Source organism: Cryptomeria japonica, chromosome 5 (assembly GCF_030272615.1).
Source record: "Cryptomeria japonica chromosome 5, Sugi_1.0, whole genome shotgun sequence".
Taxonomy (NCBI): Eukaryota; Viridiplantae; Streptophyta; class Pinopsida; order Cupressales; family Cupressaceae; genus Cryptomeria; species Cryptomeria japonica.
Genome location: NC_081409.1, coordinates 8,426,263 through 8,434,294, shown reverse-complemented (window position 1 = coordinate 8,434,294; position 8,032 = coordinate 8,426,263).

Below are 8,032 nucleotides of genomic sequence, written 5' to 3'. Positions count from 1 at the left end.
TGCAATAAACAAAATCAGAAACATCCACATGAAAAGAACACCATAACACAAGATGTTTAACGAGGAAACCCGGTGTGGGAAAAACCTCGGTGGGATTTGTGACCCACAATATTCACTTACTGGCCAATAAGATAATATTACTTACAATAGGGGCCTGCACATGCAGGAAGGCCAACTGCCTAGAGCTCACTACTCAATGAGAAGTCACACTGACTTACAATGAGGATTATACTAATCCAATGACTTGTACTGCTTTACAATAGCATCTCCAATGCCAGATTCAGTACCGGTTCTAACTTTGTTCTTTACATATACCCTTGACCTATAATTCACACATTAGGTCTGCCTAATAATTTTCTTTATGCTCGCTACATTGCCTCACTAAATGTCTACAATGATCTCCTTTATATACAAGAGTCATTTTACAATTTACCAAGTCGGCTTACAATAATAAACAAAATATTTCATATCAAAAGTCCTATCGGCCTCTATGTCGGTATACATCTTTTCTTCTGGTGCTAGTGCCAGTGTAGAGTGATCTTGTTGATGCCAGTGCACTGTCTTGCCTATGTAATGCTTTGCCGGTATGATGTCTTGTCGGTGCCATAGGATTGCAAGGTTGCCATCAATGATAAAACCTTCAATCACATACAATGTCTCATTGGAGTGTCCATATGCCAACAGTTATATCCATGAAGGATGATGATGCCACAAACCAATCAAGTACATGCCCAATCAATGTAGAAGGTGACAATATAGAGCTCTTCTAAAATGAATATAGAACAAGCTTCATGGGTGATGAAGATGAGATAACAACACTAATGTGGCTATTAGAAAAGAGGATAAGAATGTCTTTAAGATAATCATCTAAATATGCAATCTGAAACTCCACAAACAAGAATAATATGTCTATAAGATATGAATTCCAAGTAGCTATGTCTAGAAGTGATGAAGATGGTACGATAAAAATGATGATGTGGCAATAGAAAAAGAGGAAATGAATATCCTCAAGATCTACAATCTGAGACAACAAACAAGGATGATATGTCTACAAGATATGAGTCCCAAGTAATTGTCTAGAAAATAAATATCCTACTATACTTAATCAATGGGGTCCATTTATGTGCTAATGCCAAGCTAATTAAGAACAAAAAAATATGTAGTTGGTGTCTTGATATAAGGAATGAGAACTAATAGACAAGCCTCTAAGATCCATCATAATGTGCAAGACCTGTGATCAACTTAAGCATCTCAAAAGCATCATGATCATAAGGTATACAATCTGCATGTGCTAGGGGAATAAGACAATCTATCGCAAGATCTTCTACAAATGGATATATATGAGAATCTACATAGATATTGCAAAGGCAAGTCGAAAGTGTGTACAGACAATCAATGTCTAATAAAGAACGCATAGTGTCATGATCAACACTAGACAACATAAATCCTACAACATGGTCAATGGTGATACTCCAAGCATACGTAACCCTCTAAATGGATGGTTTAGGAATGATTTTGTATAGATAATGCAAAACGTCAAGCCACCTGAAATGTGTCAGGATGCCCTTTCACTAAGACTCGTAATTTACCCTTTGCTAAGATGATTAGTCAAGGATGAACCAAAAGACCCATGATACCTTCTCAAATAAAATAATCAAACCCCCAAATTCTCAGTGCATGTAAATTGGATCAAATAAAGTCCTCTCCCACATAAGATCATCTCCAAGGGCCAAAACACCCAAGTAAATGGCTAGTAAGTGAAAACATAAAAAAAATGAATAAAATATAATTGGAGTAGATTCTAAAAAACTCACGAATAGATATGAAGAACTCTAAATTGCCTTCCTGATGCCACAAGAATTGCAACAAACACAGTATGTATGTGTAAGATATGGCCCCAAAAGAACATTTATAGGAAGATCTAAATTCAATAGCTTGTAGAAACTACTAGGAGCTTTTTTTGGAAAAATAGCATAACTATTGGGTCAATCTTAGAACCATATTTCTAATGATATCTTTTTCGCCCAATTTTGATGTTGAATTACAAAAGTTATGGCAAATTTATTGAAAGCGGGTCAAAAGGCCAAAAAGGGCTCGAAGAGAGATTGCAAGATGATTGTATGATTGATATCATGATATCATGCTAATGTTGACAAAAACTCGCAAAATATTCATTGTCATTAAAAAAATCTAACTAGCTATATAAAAGATTCCCCCATAATATTTTGATTGGTTGCTAAAAATTAAGTGGATAATTCAATGAATATTCTTTCCCCCTATTGACATCATGCCTAAATATGTAGTCTAGTGCATATACTTGTTGTTGATGTCACTCCTTGCAAGTACTATGCATGTATTATGACTTGGTAGGAAAATTTATGGCACCTCCTTGCAAAAAAATATTGCTTGACTTTGACCTAAAAAAAATTGTAAAGAATTTTGGCCAAAATTTTTTTAAGCCTACATTGAAAATGAAAGTACAAAAGTATGACCTTTACAATCGTACGAATTTGTATGGTTGTAAGGGAAAATGTGTTGTCCCCAAACAATTTTTTTTTTTTAACTTAATCCAAATTTAATGAATTGATAGATAATTAATCTTAATGTTTTTTGACTGCTAGGAGCGCAATGGAACAATTTTTTTTGCTCCATGTTGCACTAATGTTTTGGTGTCCCTAGATCTTGCTTCGATTTTTGTGCCCTCAAAAATGCCCAAAAAGTTAGCTACTTGGATATTGATGAAAAGCTAGGTGATATGTAGGTTTTCGGATGCTCTAAACATGACATGACAATGTTCATTTGAGACCAAAGTGCACTACAGTTTTTCCCAAGGCTAGATCTCTCAATATTTGAATAAAAACATGTAGATATGGAGCTTGGATACCATGTTGGAGTTACTGGTTCAACCCCATACGCCTAGAAATCACTTGCAAGCAAAATATCTATCATAAATGCATATCAAGCAAGATGGATTTTTTCAAACTAAGAATTATTTTGATGCATAAAAGATTATGCATTACAATAAAAGAATGAATCTTTATAGAAAGGATGGTACAACCCTAGATCTAAACCTTAGAGGAAGATTAAATTAGCTAGTGTCAAGTGTCTGCATCATAATGAATGAAACAACATGAACTATTTATTAATCTAATCTATAAAAGGAAAAACACTCCTAATTTTAGCTTATTTATAATAAAGTAATTGTCATAACCCTAAATTTCACTCACTATTTTAAACATTTTTTTAAAATTGAATTAGAATGATTGGGAATGAATTTCTTTACAAATACTAAAGTAAGTTGGTTTCTTTATAAAAAGTTATTTTTAAAACTATATGTTAAAAATGTTTATTATAGCTATTATATTTCAAAATCAAACGTTTGTTTTAGATGTATAAATAAATAAAAGGAACAATAATAATAAAATGTACATATTTTTTTAATATATAAATGCTTTTATGAAAAAAATAGATTATTTGTATATTTATTTATTTATAAACTAGATTTTTTCTTAAAATGATATATTTTATTATGAAGTGATAATAAAGGGGACAATCTTGCATGCAATGCATGTAAGGAATAATCATAAATGCATGAAGGAAATAATCATAAAATGCATAAAAGGAATAATCATGCATACAATGCATGAAAGGAATACTCATAAAATGCATGAAAGGAATAATCATAAAACGTGTGAAAGGAATAATCATGCATACAATGCATGAAAGGAATACTCATAAAATGCATTAACAGAATAATCATAAAATGCATGAATGGAATAATCATGAAATGCATGAAGGTAAGATTTTTATTTAAAAAGGGGGAGTTTTCCAAAATCAAGGGGGAGCATTTCATTATTTTTTGAACTTTATTTTTTTCTTTTACCAACAAATGAACTTAGCCAAATTTTGGAGATAAAAGTCCTCTTCTTACTTTAAATTTGCATTTTGAAGAATAAATTGGTGTGAGTGGATTTAAATGGGTTTTGTTGAATTGGAGTTGTAATTGGGAGGACTTCAAGTTGTCCAAGAATTGTGCAAATTTTTTTGTTATGTTGGGAGTTCTTTGCATTTTCATTTTGGAGAAAAATGAGGTAGGACTTCATATATCTTCTTCATTTCTTCATATTATGAGTTAAAATTTGTTTTTGATTAAAAAAGCAGCATTAACTAGGGCGCTGACCCTTAACAAAGAGACCACAATCCCTCTACAATTAGCGATAACTAATGCTAATTGTTTTTAAAACAAAGCAGCGTTAAGAAGGGCACTAACCCTTTACAAAGGCAAAGGATATCAAAGTTTAAAGACCAAGCAGGGGTGCAAACCCCAAAAGGACAAAGTCAGACCAGCGTAACCAACCTGTCAAACCATCAACACCCAATCAAGAGGGGGGAGAAAACCCTGAATCTTGAGAAAGGAGGGCTTGGGAAAGGTGGTTAGATTTTCCTTTCCGCCTACGACAAACAACCGTCTAGGAAACACTATCAGTAGGAACTTTCAAAGAAGAAACAAGCGGGGAAAACCCTGCAGAGTCACTGCCAGACTGTTGTTGTAGAGCGACAACAGGCTGTTGCAGCGGAGCAACAACAAGAGAAGAGATACCAGGAGCAGCAACAAGGGGATCCAAGGGGGCGGAAGGGGCCGCAATAACAGTAACATCAACCAAGGCTTCATCAGTAGTAAGGGGCACCTCATCTTGAGATGAATCAACCGAAACATAATCTGAAGCATTAATCGTCAAGTGATCATCTGTAGCATCCTTCCACCAAGTAGCAGCACCTTTGTGGCGAGAGAGAGAACAGTCAGAAGCAAGGTGACCCGTTGAGAAACACCTTCGACAGGGAAACGGGAGGCCCTCATAATCCAACGGTTGAGTCCAAGGCTTGTCCCCGACCATAAGAACCACATCCCTAGGGAGGGCCAACGATATGTCAACATCAATTAATAGGTGAGCAAAGGTAGAATGACTCATGGAGAACGTGGCATCATCAACCTTCAAGAAGCTACCAATGGAGTTACTGATGGCCTCAAAACAAGAAGGTTCCTAGAAATGGAGGGGGAGATTGGGGAGGCGGACCCAAACCGGATGAACATAGAGAGATTCTGTAAGGGGGTTGAAGGAAGGAGTCTGGGGCTTAAGGGGGAGAGAGTGATCCTCCCAAGATAATAGCTTACCCAAAATCAAATCACGATCAAGAGTAGAGGCAAAGGAAGCAACAAAAAACCCCTTAGCACAAGGGAAAAGCTCAATGCCATAAGAAATATGGGGCTTTCAGGAATCACTCACCCAGCGATGAAGGTTCGGGAGGGAAGGCCAAAACCCAGTAAATTTGCAGACCAAAGCGTTGCATTGATAGAAGTCCACATTCTCCATAACCTCACGACCACAAACCACAACAAGAGAGGTCTTGGCACAAGGAAGAGGACGAACCCCCCTAGAAGGTAGGGTAGCAAATTTAGCCACACGAGCAAAGCTATGCTTCCCAGCAAAGGGTCTGGGCATAGCAGCCTCACCCGCAGGAAGGTCATCACTAGCACCAGCAGCAGTCACCATGGTATCCAAATCCAGAACTGGATCAGAGACACCAGTTTTGGGAGGAACAAAACCACCAACGGGGATCTTGGCATCCAAACCCCCAACATTAGTACCCAAAATCGTAGGAAGACCTACTGCAGCAGCAAAATCACCCACAGATAGAGCCGCCACAACACCAGCACCAGAAGTAGCAGCCACGAGTGGAGGAAACTCACCATCATTGTGGGAATCTCCAGAGACCCAACCAATAGTAGACCGAGGCACCAGCTCAAAAGAGGAGCATAGAGCAGCAGCCGCAACCCCAACCCAGGCAGAAGAGTCACGACCCAACGCAGAGGGGAGCGAAGAGCCATTGACGGTCAACGCAGCAACAAGCACATTCAAAAAGCTAGAGGCGGGAGATCCATTGGGGAGCAGGTGCGGGAGCGACAACGTTCTAATTTATTTATTAAAAAATAGATTTTAGTGTAATTTTAAGCATTCTCTCTCTTTCAAGATTTTCTTTGAGCATATTATTTCTATGTTTCAAATTTGGAAAAATATGAGTCTATATGGGGAAATGCTACTAAAATTTCATTGGATTATGGGAAGGGAAATTTGAGTGTAGTTTTCTGTTGTCGAGTGCATGGAGACCAAAGGGTTTTCTCATATTTTTGTTTTGAGCATTTTGGATTTTTAAGCTTTTTGAGGTTCATCAATGGAGGATTGCCTCTTGGACTGGGTTTTTGTCCAAAAGTGAGTTTTGTTCAAAAAGTAGAATATGAGTGTTTTGATATCACAATTTAATGTATAATGATAGATTTATATTATAACATTTCTTATTTGGCTCAATTTGAGCTTGTCTTCAATCGATTATGGTCATGATAAGACCAACTTAAAATCAAGGGAAAAGGGTTAATCGAGGTTAGTAAAATGATGTATAATTTATGTACCTTAAGTATATAGTTTCAATTTGAATACAATTCAATAAGTCATTTTAGATGCTTTAATCTATCTAAAAATTTATGGAATAAGGATTAACGTCAGTCTAATAAATTAGCTTCAATGTCGTCTACACAATTATTGACATGAAATAGTTGATATAGGAAACTCTATAATATATTAATTTGGCATGCACTACCTATAGTGTGGATATTAAGAACAGGGATACATAAATATAGGAGTACTTATGTCAAAGTTGTTCTTCTAGTGTTTGATTCAAGAGTACCTCATGACAGTTAATGATGAACAACTCATTTAGACTTTAAGCTAGGGGAAATAGATTAATGTATCATTTCTTGGTTATTATCATATATATTTGGATATCTTTATCTTATCAAGTGGTTTATATTATTGACCCACGAGGAACTTTGAGAATAAATGAGTACATTATTTGTTGAAAAATAATAGTATGGCTAAAGTTAGGTTGAATTTTATAAAACATGGTAATGGTCATCATATTTAATAAGGAAAACTTAATGTAATAGTTTTATTTGTTAGTACATACATTTTGACTACTGTAGGTTGAATTTTATAAAACGTGGTAATGGCCATCATATTTATTAAAGAAATCTTAATTGTCTTTATATTCATATGTAATAAAATTGGTAAATATATTAGTATTCTTAATATGAAGACTATATTATGAGATTTATAAATATTTATTTGAGTATGGTTTGTTTTAATGCTAATGTTTAGATTTTAATATTCTTCTATTTGTGGTGAAAATTTAAATTAAACTTTGTTTTATGCATGCATATGAAACTCTAGGAGTTTATTCGAATTATTTCATTAGAAAGCACTTTTATTAGCAATATTAATTAGTTAGAAGATGAACAAAATTGATGAACCAAAAGATGGGGTAACTTCTAAGAGTTAAGACTTGTTTGAGGCTATATGACATGTATATGTCATGATTGAGCTATTTTTTGGATGATAGATCAATAGACTACATAGAAATTTATCAATAGTTATTTTTATTTTATTTTATTGGAGATGGTATAATATTGAATATACTTAAGTTTGTTATATAGTTTCAAGTATGGTGATTGGGGGAGAAGTTTAAAGCCTCAAAATATGTGAGGTAGATATTAAAAAAAATAGGATGATTATTTACAACTTAAGGATGATTGATCTTTATATCTTAATGTTGAGGGTTGTACAAATAAAAATATCTTAGAAGGGTTGGATTGGTTTATCATTGGATGGAAGTACCTATAGAAGATAGAATTCTTGATGTACCCTTAATTTGTCCTTATAAACCATTAGTTGGGTTTAGAAACCTTATCAATGTATTGAGATTTGTTGTTTTTTTATGAATAGGCCTTCTCTATTAGATAATAATATTAAAGTACATATTCACAAAAAAAAGGTTGGGGGATACAAGATCACCCCGCGAGAGTCACACGGCAAGAAGTCAGAGTCAAAAACCTTCCTCAAGCAGCCAAAGCAGAGGCAGCTGAGGGGGGAGGATCTGGATCATCTTTCTTGCCCCATACATCAATGGGGCCAAGAGTTGA